We start from the raw sequence: 13150 nt of genomic DNA, 5'->3' as shown, positions 1-13150 counted from the left end.
TGATAAACTATTACAATGGGGACAAGTTATTAGTCATTATTCATGGGATTTAGAAAAACTGCAAAGAATAGGGAATGAGATGTGATAAAATCCTACAATGTCCCAGCAGTAACGTTGGTCTGTGCTTATGGGTCCTGCAGTACATGCTGACCAACACTGACTTTGCATTTAGAAGACCTATATACCCACAACAAGATGTCTGACGGTAGCCTGTGGCATGTGGCACCGAGACACTAGCAGAAGATCTTCTAAAAGAGACCTTTCACATCATATACCATTGCAGAGCTGACAATATGCGGAATTGAGCACAGCTTCAGTTTTGCTGGTATCTGCCCCAGTTCCGGAGATCTTGGTCCTGTTGGTTCTTGACGGCCGACCCTCTGATTAGTAACCATTTCCTGTCAGAAACCCCACAAAATCTGCTAATTTCGAGATATTTGAGACCTCATGCACATTGAAAAAAATGGCTGTGAAAAATGGAGGCAGCATCTGATTTTTTTTAATGTCCTTTTTGTTTATTGATTAGAGATGAGCGAACAGTAAAATGTTCAAGATTCGATATTTGTTTCGAGTAGCCACTCAATATTCGACTACTCAAATCGAATATCGAACCCTATTATAGTCTATGAGGGGAAAATGCTCGTTTCAGGGGTAGGCAACGTTCGATCAAATTATACTTACCAAGTCCACGAGTGAGGGTCGGGCTGGATCCTCCGAGAAGTCTTCTCCGTGCAGCGTCCCCACGGCATCTTCCAGCTCTGAATTCACTCTGCCAGGCATCGGGCCTGGGCAGAGCCGACTGCGCATGCCCGCACTACAAGCCCGATGCCTGGCAGAGTGAATGAAGAGCCGGAAGACGCCGCGGGGAAGCTGCACGGAGAAGACTTCTAAAGGTAGGAGAAGAACCAGCGTTGATTGGCCGACTGTATAGCATTTGGCCAATCAATGCTGGTTCTGCATCGAACTTTTACATTCGAACAGCGAGTGGTACTCGATTGAGTACGAGTATTTCGAATACAGTAGTATTCGATCGAATACCTACTCGATTGAGTACTTACTCGCTCATCTCTATTATTGATAGATCTGTTCAAATGGACAAAAATGCGGCCTTGGGTGCACACAGTTCCCGTCTATTTTATTTTACTTCTTCATTTTCCGAAGACACCATTACTGGAAGAAAAGAACCAAACTGGAGTTGAGCTTTAGAACCCCAGAGATTAGGCTAGAGCAAGGGGGATCGGAAAAGCGACAATGAGGGGGAGTCCAATTCCAGGGAGGGAAGATGGCGACGTGATAAAGCCAAATGAGCACCCAGAGCTGCTGTCTACATTGTACTAGTCATGTCCATAGACTGGGATTGGTCAGCTGTTATATATTAGTTTTTGGGGTTTTCCTTTTTTTTTTTTTTTTTTTAAGTTTTTATCATTTTAACACTCCCAATGCCTAATGGATGAACTCCAAAGACCATTCAGTCTTAAGTCAAAGCGTTCATTGTTCATATTCCAGAAATGTTTTCTTGAGAAATATGTAAAGGTCACGCAAAACTATTCACTGTTTGGTGAGCTGGTAACTCGGAGTAGTAATTGATTTTTTTTTTATGTCACGGGGCAAATTCCAGACATTACAAATCTTCCAATGTACACGGCTATTTCTCCAGATATTCATCATTCATACATTGGTTTTGGTGCGCTAGCTCAGATAACTATAGGTAATGAGATCAGTGTTTTGGTGAAGACCCTGCTGCCTTCGCCTTTGGGGTCATGAACTGACCTTCTTTGCTGCTAATATTGAGAGTTGTCTACAGAGACGTTACATTGAATGTAAATTGAATGCAGGAGTGCCTTGTAAGTAGAAAATGTTTGGGACGCATGGATTGTTCACCAGATATTTTCAAAAGCATTTCATAAGTGTAGATTATAGCCAGAGCAGATAATTCTCTGTAAGGGTATGTTCACACAGAGTTTTTTGCAGGCGATTTTTGACGTGGACTCCTCCTGCAAAAATGGTTCCCATTGACTTCAATGGGAGCCGCTCGCTTTTTTTTCCCCGTTAGCGGAAAAAAAAAAATGAGATGACCAATATTGCCGCAGATTCCATGGCTGAGTCAACCGTAGCGTCCGCGGCTCAAGACACGCTCCTGTTTATGCCCATTCATTAGAGCCTAATCAGGAGTGGGATGCCATGACGGAATGCTAATGCTGCATCGGCCTCCCGTCGTGGCTGTGTGGAAAGTTCACACGGCGGAAAAGGTTTCTGCGACTGTGTGAACATACCCTAATTCATCTGAATTGCCACCATATTATTTTTTTTGCCTACTTATATAACACCATCATATTCCGCAGCGCTTAACAGATATAGGGCTCACAATCAATATTCCCTAAGGCTGTATTCACACTGAGTAACGCTGGCATTTTTTGTGCTTATTTTTGCACATAGCGCTGCGTTAACGCCGCGCTATTTTGCGGTGGCGTTGCCCGGCGTTAACGCGGCGCTATGTGCAAAAATAAGCACAAAAAACGCCAGTGTTACTCAGTGTGAATACAGCCTAATTTAGAGATGAGCAAACACTGTTCTGAACAGCATGCTCCCATAGAAATGAATGGAAGCGGCCGGCACTCGGAGGGTTAAGCGGCCAGCCTTCGGCAAAGTCTGCGTGCCAGGTGCTTCCATTCATTTCTATGGGAGCGTGCTGTTCGGAACGGCTGATCCGAACAGTGTTCATTCATCTCTATATCCCTATCAGTATGTCTTTGCAGGTCGACACCCATGCAAACACAGGGAGGACGTACAAACTCCTTACAGGTGTTATTTTCGGCTGGATTTGAATCTAGGACCCCATTGCTAACCACTGCGCTGGCCATGTACGTTTGCCTTTGGAGCTGGGACCACTATAATCACTGCAGTGGCTTCACACTGGAAGGAGATCTATGTGATAACTGGAAAGGCTCTGTAGTATCTACAGTATATGCTATAAAAGTCGTAGAATAGGGAACTGCCTAACACTTTGTTGCACAAGCCAAGGTAGATGACTACGTACAGGAGGAGACAAGACTTGGAGGTGGGGCACATATATATCCTGTAATGGATCAGAGCAATAGACATTAAGTAACGGCCTAATAGTAATGTATCCAAACCAGTGCAAGGTAAGATGGAGCAGTTTCCCATAGAAACCAATGACATATTAGCCGTCACTCTCTTCTAAAACTGACATCTGCCAGGTTGCTTTGGGCAATGGCAACCATTCCTTCCCTATCCGTGGTCACCCAGCTTTCCCAGACATAAACGCGAATGTAATGACTTGACACAACTAGAAGGAGGATTTTATTGTGTGCGGGCGGGTGTGAACGCTGCGCCCGCCCCCTGACACCCGGCACACCCGCCCGCACCGCGCCAGTCCTCGACTTGTTGTTATTGTTTATTATTTTGCTCTAATGCCGCTGTCATGACGTCACCTCTCAGCCGCTTAAGACACGGCTTGCCATTGGCCGCCAGCTGCACGCTATTCAGCCAATCCCGTAGCTCGCCGGCCTCGGGTGCAGGGTGACGTCACGCAGTTCCCGTCTGCTTTATTTTGCTTCTTCGGTCGCCGGAGCCGCCATTACAGGAAGAAAAGAACCGGACCGAGTCGAGCTGGAGAACTCCGGAGTGGGACAGAGCTGGGGGGACCGGACAAGCGAGAACGAGGGGGAGTCCGGTCCCGGGGGAGATGAACGGGGGAGGGAAGCCGGCGACGGGATAAAGCCAGGTGAGCGCTTCAGAGCTATCATTACACTTTACTAGTCACTTCTGTCGGCCGGGAATGGTGAGCGGCGCCGCTATAGACCCCACAGGCGACCCCCATAGGTAGGCCATTAGAGTGTAAGCTCTTGGGTCAGGGCCCCCAGTAGTAGGGGGGTAGGTGACTCCTCCTGGCAGCTGCTGAGGTAATCCTGCCCTGTGTGTGTGAGGAGCATGGCCCTCCTGGTAGTAATAACAAGGCAAGTCCTTGAGGTGTCCTCTCCTGTTATCAGTGTGCCTCTAAAGGGTTAATCCCGTGCCCACCACCATATTGGTATGTTACACCTGGAATCCTACTGAGAAGGACACTTTGGTGTGAGGTCGCCGACCCCGATCCGTCCGCGGCTCCCAACCAATCAGAATCCTGGTAGAACTATCCCTCCCCTGCTGATTGGCTGAGGACATGAGTGACAGTTGGTGGTCCGCCTCGCTCTGCTCCACCCGAGTCCTCTCCAGTTGGCTGCCAAGTGCGGTATATACCTATCAGTCTGTGTGGCGGGTTGGGGTAACTCATGGCAAGCGCTACTTGAGTGTTTCGGGGCCCTACCAGTCACAGGAATGGGGTCCCTGTGGGCCCGGGGTGGGGGAGGTGCACTTGCCGGACCACCACTTTATTCCATTGGCAATTGGAGTGGGGCTCGTAGGACTCAGTGTTGGAGAGAATGGCTAGAGGCCTAGGAATTGCCAGCTAAGGAGTGATAAGGGAAACAAAATGGCGGGGAATGTGAGAAGAGACTTAGTGGTGCCGCTGTTCTTGTGACTCATGCTGGGATCCCCACTAAGCACCCAGTTACCCCCCCTCACCTGTGGGTAGGAGACCAGGAAAGCCCATTAGACATATTACACTGGCGGTGATAACCTCAGCACCTGCCATGGTTATTGTAACTCCAGATTATGCGCCTATAGCGCCCCCCTGAAACATCCCCAGACAATTGTATAACAGACAGTAGTGTTCCAGAGCCATCACTGGTCAGGTTTGTTCACCTTACTTCTCCTGAGCCATCTCTTCTCAGGTTCCCCGCCATTTTGTATAACTTAGCACACAATTCCTATAGGCCTCCTAGTCACTGCTGACCCTTCCTGGTCCCTCACCATTTTGTCTTTGAACTTAAGGGTCCCTTCACACGGAGTAAAATGGTGAGGAATTTGGTGTGGTATTTCAGCGCTCAAAAAAGCCCCCCATTGACTTCAATGGGTTCCTTTTTCTGTTAGCATAGAAGTCAATGGGAGGCTTTTTTTTTTTTTTTAAAGCGCTGAAATTCCACACCAAATTCCTCACAGTTTTCCTCTGTGTGAATGGACCCAAACACTCCTTAGCTGACAATTCCTAGGCCCCTAGTCATTCTCTCTAGAGCTAGGCTCTCCTGAGCTGACACCATCGAGGTCCCCACCATTATCTTTTCTCCTTGGTGTTCCTGAGCCTTTGCTTCCTGCCCCCTGTCTTCCCCTTAGCGCTCCTGAGCTGATTCTTTTCTGTTCCCTGCCATTCCTGATTCACATTCTCTCCTACACTCCCTGTTCCCCCACCGTTCTCTGTTCACCTTTGCACTTCTGAGCTAATCCCCCACCATTCTCTGGTTATCATAGGGCTCCTTAGCTGACACTACCCTGGTCCCCCACCATTCTCTGTTCACCTTAGTGATCCTGAGCTTATGCTATCCGGATCACCTGCCATTGTCTATGATAGTGTCAGCTCAGGAGCACTACCATTCTCTCGTCTTCCTCTGTTTATCATGGTGAAGGCTCAGGAGCACTATCATGGTTCCCCACACCATCTTGTTTCTTAGTGCTCCTGAGCTGACACTCTCCTGGTCCTTTGCTGTTGCTCCTGAGCTGACACTTCCTGGGTCTCCCTCCATTGTTCATGTAACAACATTTGCTTTGACTTGACACCACATCATTGCTGGGACCTTGTAAAGAAAGCCCAGCCAGGCTTCAGGAGAACACGGGCACGGTATTTGGTAAGGTATCGCACTATTGTCTAAATGTTATGTCTGGTAACTCCCTTTATTACATAGATTACCCCGCGGTCTTTCCAGCACTGTGTAGTTTAGCCGCTGACTAGTGCAGTTATTCTGCCTCATGCACATATTTAATCCTGGGCTTGCATGATCTGTCATGATCATTGATCATATGTCTGATGCAACCTCTGCTAAATATCAGGCTGTACTATGAAGCGAGTGTTATACTACACCGTGTACACGGATGGGACGGTCACCTTGGAGCAGTAGTTACTCCAGTCACACAGCTTTGTATCAGTCGCTTCCACTTAAAACAAGCTCAATGTGAATAGTATGTGATTGGTAGTGTAACACTGGCGTACAATGCTGTGGTGAGCCTCTGCCCTGTGTTGACAAGCCGCCCATCCCCCATACAAATGGACTGTCAACACAGTGTTTTCTGCAGTTTCCACCCAGTCTGACCATTGTACAAGTGAATAAGAGAATTAGCCGTACATTGTGTGACCTCTGTTACGACAGCTGATAATGGTAATGGCTCCATCCAGCAGAGGGCTGAGCCTGGCTTTAGACTGTTTATATGAACTAGTTTGCTCTCATATTTTGGCTGCCTTTGACTTACGCCCTGTTGTACTCCTGAAGTTTCTGGCCTCTTTAATGTCGTGTATATGTTATAATGTGTCCTGTGACTCAACGATTTCTGCAGTCGGCTATTTACATTATGCTGTGATCTCATTCTGGTGCATACATTATTGTACGTAACACATTACAGTGTGGGGAAGTGCCAGGCGCCGCTGTCATTGTCTGAATAGGTGTCTTTAGGGTAACACTCCCCCCCCCCCCCCCCCCCCCACACACACACACTAGGGAGATTTCCCAGATTGCTTCTTTCATTTAAAGGGAACTTCTCCTGTTTCATGGCAGAGGGGTTTCCTCCTCCTATGGTACAAGTTGTAGAGTTTTTGTGCAGTGTTCAATATATATTGAACCATAAAGAGATCCTGTCCGCGGGGTTGTGTTGCTTTTCTTTCCACTTTCTCTGTTCATTTGCACATGACAAGTGTCCTCGGGGTTTGTATTGAAAGTAAAGTGTTCCTTTTGCTGACATGTTGGACACAGGCTATAATACTAGTACAGTGCAAGTGTCCTACATCCTTTGGTTGAACTCTCACTGTAGTGGTATTAAAGCCCAGCCATAAAGTGCTTCATAAGCTGAAGTGTAGCAGGCCAGTGGCAGATTTAAGTCTGCTGTAAACAGGGCGACCATGCTGCAAATTTTTTTTGTCCGGCTAGTGGATGAAAGTGCCAGAGTTTGACTAGGTTAACCAGTGTGAAGACTCCTGGGGCTGCTTTTTGACTCGCCTGTTTGTTTGATGGGGCAGTTTAATTGTTCATAGTGTTATCCAGGTGAGTATTTTGTTTCTCCAGGGCTTCTATGCCGGTGATCTGATTGGCTCCAGCACCTCCCATCATGTGTGAACCTGGGAGAGGATGGAGGTGGCTGGGGTATGTGGTGTGCTGGTTCTGATCCCAAGACCAGAACCCCTGGATTCTCTTTGGAGACTCTGCGTAACACCATTTAATAGACAGCAGAATGATGTAATGTGTGTGTGTGTGTGTGTGTGGTGTGTGTGTGTGTCCTAGGACAAGACCAGGATCTGAACCAGCACATGCGTAGGAGCAGTGTGAGCCAACAGACTAGGCTTCATCCATTATCCTTGTGTTGCGGTTGGCCAGAATACTCACATCAAAGTAAGCTTGGCCGATTCACATCAGGCACTTCAGTTCCAGATATGCCCAGTGGACACTCTCATACATTCATGTGCATGGAGCAGACAAGAGGTGACAAACTTTTTCTGGTGTAAGCTGTACTATTGTCACACAGGGGATGTTTAGAGAGATTTCTGCAGTTACCTATATCTCACTTACTCCTATTTAATCAGCATTAAATTGCTGACATGGTTCCTTTAAAGCAGCTTCTTGGTAACCTGGGTGACAGCCATTGTGTGCTGCCTATATTGTATGTGCAGTGCTGGAGAAGGTAAAATCATTTGTAACCTGCTCCGTCTCTCAGGAGAGCAGCACAAACAGACTCCTGGGTTGCAAAAGCAAACTGCATTGTATTGTATCCCCACAGAATTGTATACAGTCTACCTGGATGTCTATAGGCGCTGTGCAAGTAGGTTAATTTACATCCAAGTAAATCGAATGCATTTGTGCAATGCCTATAGCATGGCCCAGAGTATCTTAGGTGCTACAGTAGGTAGGAGCGCCAGGCCTGCACTTTACATTGTAGGATGGTTACCAGGGTCATTGTACTATAAACACTGTACACTCACCGGCCACTTTATTAGGTACACCTGTCCACCTGCTCGTTAACACTTAATTTCTAATCAGCCAATCACATGGCGGCAACTCAGTGCATTTAGGCATGTAGACATGGTCAAGACAATTTCCTGCAGTTCAAACCGAGCATCAGTATGGGGAAGAAAGGTGATTTGAGCGCCTTTGAACGTGGCATGGTTGTTGGTGCCAGAAGGGCTGGTCTGAGTATTTCAGAAACTGCTGATCTACTGGGATTTTCACGCACAACCATCTCTAGGGTTTACAGAGAATGGTCCGAAAAAGAAAAAACATCCAGTGAGCGGCAGTTCTGTGGGCGGAAATGCGTTGTTGATGCCAGAGGTCAGAGGAGAATGACCAGACTGGTTCGAGCTGATAGAAAGGCAACAGTGACTCAAATAGCCACCCGTTACAACCAAGGTAGCCAGAAGAGCATCTCTGAACACACAGTACGTCCAACTTTGAGGCAGATGGGCTACAGCAGCAGAAGACCACACCGGGTGCCACTCCTTTCAGCTAAGAACAGGAAACTGAGGCTACAATTTGCACAAGCTCATCGAAATTGGACAATTGAAGATTGGAAAAACGTTGCTTGGTCTGATGAGTCTCGATTTCTGCTGCGACATTCGGATGGTAGGGTCAGAATTTGGCGTCAACAACATGAAAGCATGGATCCATCCTGCCTTGTATCGGTAACGGTTCAGGCTGGTGGTGGTGGTGTCATGGTGTGGGGAATATTTTCTTGGCACTCTTTGGGCCCCTTGGTACCAATTGAGCATCGTTGCAACGCCAAAGCCTACCTGAGTATTGTTGCTGACCATGTCCATCCCTTTATGACCACAATGTACCCAACATCTGATGGCTACTTTCAGCAGGATAATGCAATGCCATGTCATAAAGCTGGAATCATCTCAGACTGGTTTCTTGAACATGACAATGAGTTCACTGTACTCCAATGGCCTCCACAGTCACCAGATCTCAATCCAATAGAGCATCTTTGGGATGTGGTGGAACGGGAGATTCGCATCATGGATGTGCAGCCGACAAATCTGCGGCAACTGTGTGACGCCATCATGTCAATATGGACCAAAATCTCTGAGGAATGCTTCCAGCACCTTGTTGTATCTATGCCACGAAGAATTGAGGCAGTTCTGAAGGCAAAAGGGGGTCCAACCCGTTACTAGCATGGTGTACCTAATAAAGTGGCCGGTGAGTGTATATGTGTGTAATGAATATATATAATATAATTTTATTTATCATATTACAAACACACACGTGCAAATGCACACTGCAGTAGTATGTGAATGAGCCTGAAAGGGTGAAGGGTCAAAATCCAGTGCTTGAAACTATAAGGAAAAGCCTACACATGTTCAGTGCCATGATATAAGTGACTAAAGCTGGCTGGACACATTAGACTTTGGCCAAATGCTATTCTGACTGTCTTCTATCTCTCGTGCTCCCTCCATACACATGCATGACTTGGCCGAACATCCAGACGGTCTCAACAGTGATCAGTGAAAACTTCTGGCAGCAGCTTCTTCCTCCCAAAACAAAAGGTAGTTCGGGGTTTCCAGGCTTTATAATTGATGGCTTATCCTTATAATCGGTCATCAATTAAAGGACTGACATCTGGGAGAAGTCATTTTTATCATTAGGAGAAGTCATTTTTAACTAAACGCCTACTTGCATAGCAGTACTGAGGGGACTAACAGACATAAAGTAGGTGTGGAATAGACTTTCTAAAGGCTGTGCAAGTATGTGCTTAGTTAAAAATGACTTTTCCCAATGATAGAGCCCATTTAAGAGCCTCCAGCATTCAGCTGAGTGCTGCAGCCTCTTCAGTCCATACCAAGCACAATGCTGTACACTTCCACAGCAGCTGTGCTTGGTATAGCAGCTTAGCTCTTTCTCTTGAATGGGACTGAACTGCGATCAGGTCATGGGACTGAATACGATGTTAGATGTCCTTTGAAGTGGAAGCGACACTCGGGGAGCTTCACACAGCTGATCTGCAAGGTTCCTGATGTAGGATTGACACAGCTCTTCAATTGTCACTTATCCTAACATTAGGGAAGAGATGGGAAGACCCCACATACATCAGATTTCGATGGTCTTGCCTAATCTTCACATTTGGCTCACTTACATCTTATTTGTATGGCTAGCTTAATAAGAGATTAGCTTTGGGGTGAGGATATAAAGGGCTCTAAGGCCCCTTGCAGTCATGTGTAATATATGTATATAACGCCCATATTTTGCTCATTCACATTTCAGTATTTGAACTAGAAATGGGACCAAAACACAGAAAAATTACATATTGTTCCATTATGCTTTTCCTCTGTAGATTCTTCCTGGTTTTGGCCTCAAAATATTGATCTAAAACACTGCTGTGTGAACACGTACGTAGAAACGCACATATGTTCTTCTCAGTTTTGGCTTTGATTAAAATTTGGACCAAAATATACTTGTATAAAAGAGGTTTCCCCCCTAGCACGCCACATTTACAAGTCTATTATTGAGGTATAATATGGAGCCATGTACATGGTTCCTACAGCAGATATCGGACAGAATATTCTGTGTATGCTGTAATTTTGTCCGATATTTCATGTCCCCCTTTTGCTTTGGTTGTCCCGTGTGCTCGCCCCTTCTTGTTTGTTTCCGTTCAGTATTGCTGCTGTTTACATGGCTATTCTTAGCAGCAGAGGTCAGTCGTGTTAGTTGACATCTGCGGCAAGGGTTAAGCAGCGCGTGTATTTTGAGCCCCCCTAGTCTTGGCCGGCAGTAGGCGTGTGGATTTGAATTGCCTTGTAACATGGTAACTGGATTCCTCCGAGCATGGCCGTCCCTTCACACTTCTATTGCTGTCTGTGGAATGTATTTTGCATGCTTCTAAAATGCAACGTGATCAGAAATTCCTCCCTTGAATGTCCTTCAGTTCAGAGGGGAATTATTCCTATGCCCATAGTGGTGTTATGAGAGGAAGTAAAGTCAGGTGCATGGCATGTCTTCTGTATGTACATATACCTTGTGTATGGGGTCGGGGGCCCTTTCACCCGGCAGCGTCTTCATCTGTAGTTGCAAGACAAACCAGGAGTGGAGGAAGAAAGATGAAAAATTTTAGATTTGTATTTTTTGGCATGAAAATGGTCTTGGATATTTGTCAGATTGCATTTTATTTCTCCTTTTGTTGGATGAAATGTTGCCCAAGGAACAAGAGTGCAACATAGTAAGGCCCTATTCACATCATGTTATACAGGTCCGCCTGGCTGATCGGGTTTTTATAGCTGTTTATCTTATAAAAACGTGTAATGCGGCGTTCACACTTGCGCCACTGTCTGCCCGGCGTTATTCCGCATAAATCCCGGGAAAAACTGCCTGGGGACGACGTACCAGCGGTCAGGTTAATAAAACAAACAAAAAAAAATTCAATGTGTCCATATGCAGCGTTTTTTTTTGGTTTTTTTTTGCATGGACACAGTCTGACTTACAGGATTTTGTGTCTTTACTCCAAAAAAAATAAGGTTTTGCGGCGGAGAGGCTGCATATGGACACAAACATTGAAATGAATGCGTTTTTAAACTGATCGCCGGCAAGCCGTCCCAAACAGTTTTTCCTGGGATTTGGGCAGAATCATGGTGGACGGGTACAAGGTACAATTGTCAATGCCCCAGGTCCATCTGACTGATGTTTTTATAGCTGTTTACATTGTGTAAATGTCAGTCAGCGGACCCATTACCTCCATTAAGAAATAAAACAAGGCGTCATGGTGTCTGTAGGCCTCGGTGTGTGCTTTTCTGTCCTTAACAGCAACAGATCCGCGATGGTTTGTTCTCAATCTACTATAGCTTTCTATGTAAGCGGATGCCAGTGATTTTCAGCTGCTAAGTATTCCATTATGGCTTATCAGGTCACCCCTTGGCTTTTCAGAACCCGTCCCCTTTACCACAACTACCCCCTACCCTTATTTCCATGCTGAAACTGCGCAGCAGGGTTTTGTAGGAAGGAGAAGCCAGTGGAGCTTCTCCATAAGGTAAGCCCAAATCCCTTCATCCCTAACCCTGTAATACTTGAAATGGCTGCCCCTCCTTTCCTTGGTCCAAGCATGGGTGATCCTACCATTTGTAACCCCCATAAGAGAAATGGCTGCTGCCCCTCCCCCACCTCTTACCTAATGGTATTAGGTGAAGCATATAGGGGAAGGGGGGTCGCAATCAATCCCTAAGGGCTGCCACCACATGTGCTAACCCTAATGGTATTAGGTGAAGCTCATGTGGGGGGTAGCAGAGGAGCTGTCCCCCTAGCACTACAAGTCACAGCACACTTTTTTTTTTTTTTTGTGCTATAACTCTGAATACATTGGGCGGCTCCTCTGCCGAGCCCCACATGGGCTTAATTTCAAAATGAGGGGTAGCACACGAGGGGGGCAGCCATTAGGGATTGATTAGATCTACAAATCTCTCATTTTATTCAATCAGAAAAAATCCAAAGAACGCCAAAGAATCTGCAATTATTGGATATCAAATGCTAAAATGCACCAATAAAAAAAAAAAAACTTATATAAAATCTGATGGGGATAGGAGGTCAAGTCTGCACAGTCACTGCCAATTCTTTAGTCCAACCATATACTGTATGTCACAATGAAGGCTATACTATAGGTGTATAATACATGTTGGGCACAAAGTGTGACCTGACTTTTATCCTCTGCCTTCCAGCTGATGCATATAGACGTCTTCTTGACCATATATAACTATTCTGTCTCCTTCAGTGTTTTATCCTCCAAGACGTTTGAGAGGAGCATGACAAGGTAAAATGACTGAAGCTGCAGCGTCCTGTTCTCTCCCTCTGTCATATCTCCCTTTGTATATGGCAGTGGTGAAGTGAAGCAGCATGGCGTGTCTCTTCTCCATCCTGGCCTTGGTGTTTTTGCTTCTTCCCCTTACATAGAGTTGTGACTGTCGGCTGCCGGCGCGGTATCACATCCATGACTCAGGAGTTAAGAGGAGTTTACATGATATTTTAATAATGACTGTACAACAAGCCTTCAGAGCTAGTGACAACTTATTATTTTTATCGTT

The 13150-nt window shown here is 46.1% G+C and overlaps 1 protein-coding gene across 3 annotated transcripts in view; it reads left to right on the top strand.

Moving 5' to 3' along the window:
- The first annotated feature begins 3534 nt into the window (after positions 1-3534).
- ZRANB1 (zinc finger RANBP2-type containing 1) overlaps positions 3535-13150 on the top strand; it is a 42751-nt gene continuing 33135 nt past the window's right edge. The window contains exon 1 of one of the 3 annotated variants that reach the window (XM_075257686.1): positions 3535-3745. The gene's annotated coding sequence lies outside the window, so the exon portion shown is untranslated. Of the gene's footprint in view, positions 3746-10450; positions 10475-13150 lie in introns of those variants that run through there. The other 2 variants (XM_075257684.1, XM_075257685.1) reach the window with 2 other exon arrangements.

Source organism: Leptodactylus fuscus, chromosome 10, assembly GCF_031893055.1.
Source record: "Leptodactylus fuscus isolate aLepFus1 chromosome 10, aLepFus1.hap2, whole genome shotgun sequence".
Classification (NCBI taxonomy): Eukaryota; Metazoa; Chordata; class Amphibia; order Anura; family Leptodactylidae; genus Leptodactylus; species Leptodactylus fuscus.
This window is presented reverse-complemented; position numbering and strand designations above follow the sequence as displayed.